This window comes from Coturnix japonica, unplaced genomic scaffold, assembly GCF_001577835.2.
Source record: "Coturnix japonica isolate 7356 unplaced genomic scaffold, Coturnix japonica 2.1 chrUnrandom679, whole genome shotgun sequence".
Taxonomy (NCBI): domain Eukaryota; kingdom Metazoa; phylum Chordata; class Aves; order Galliformes; family Phasianidae; genus Coturnix; species Coturnix japonica.
Genome location: NW_015440043.1, coordinates 12,171 through 13,651, shown reverse-complemented (window position 1 = coordinate 13,651; position 1,481 = coordinate 12,171).

Below are 1,481 nucleotides of genomic sequence, written 5' to 3'. Positions count from 1 at the left end.
TTGGGGGATTTTGGAGCTTTTTGGGCGATTTTGGGGGGTTTTATGGGGTGGGAAGTCGGGGAGGGGGGAGGGGGGCACATAAGTGGGGCTGGGGGCCAACTTATGGGGCTGGGGACCCCCATATATGGGGCTGAGGACCCCTAAGTGGGCCCTATATGGGGCTGGGGTCCCCATATGGGGCTGAGGACCCCCAAGTGGGCCCTATATGGGGCTGGGATCCCCCATATGGGGCTGAAGACCCCCAGATGTGCCCTATATGGGGCTGGGGTCCCCATATGGGGCTGAAGACCCCCATATAGGGCTGAGGACCCCCAAGTGGGCCCTATATGGGGCTGGGGACCCCCAGATGTGCCCTATATGGGGCTGGGGTCCACATATGGGGCTGAGAGTGTGACCCCCAACCCTATAGGGTACACTTTGGGGTCCCCAGCCCCATATGGGGCACACTTGGGGTCTTCAGCCCCATATGGGATCCCACCCCATTATAGGGTATATTGGGTCCTCAGCCCCATCTTGGGTCCTCAGCCCCAGTATGGGGACCCCAGACCTATCAGGTATATTTGGGTCCTCTCCCTATATGCGGTATCCTCACGCCCCATATGTGGAACCCCAGCCCCAAGTATAGGACACTTTGTGGTTCCCCAGGCCCCATATAGGCACACTTTGTGTCCCAGCCTATATGGCACACATTGGGGTCCTTCAGCCCCATATGGGAGACCCACCCCATATAGGGCACATCTGGGTCTTTCAGCCCATCATGGGGATCCAGCCCCATATAGGTTATGAGTTGGCGGTCCTCAGCCTGATCTTGGTGTTCCTCCAGCCCCATTGTGGACCCAGCCCCATATAGGCACCACTTTGGGGTCCCCAGCCCATATGGGCACACTTGGGCAGTCTCACCCCAAGTTATGGGACCCCAGCCCCATATAGGCACATCTGGGGGTCCCCAGCCCCATTATGGGATCCCAACCCCAATCATAGGCAACACTATGGGTTCCTCATCCTATACTGGGTCTTCAGCCCCATATGGAGACCCCAGACCCCATCTATACGTATATTGGGTCCTCGCCCCATAAGTGTGACCCCCAGCCCATATAGGGCCCACTTAGGGTCCTTTCAGCCCCATAACGTGCGACCCCAGCCCAGATAGTGCCACTCTAGAGGGTCCTCAGCCCAATATATGGCGGGACCCAGCCCCATATAGGGCCCACATGGGGTTCCCTCAGCCCCATAGATGCGACCCCAGCCCCTATTAGGGCCCACCTTAGGTCCTCAGCCCCATATATGGGAGACCCCAGCCCCATATAGCACATCGGTCTTAGCATATGGGTCCCACCCCATATAGGTCCCACTTAGGGTCCTCACCTCGACCCGCACCCCAATATAGGGCCCACATTGAGTCCTCAGCCCCAATTATCAATGGGGACCCCCAGCCCCATATAGGCCACTGGGGTTCTCAGCCCTATGGGGACACCCAGCCA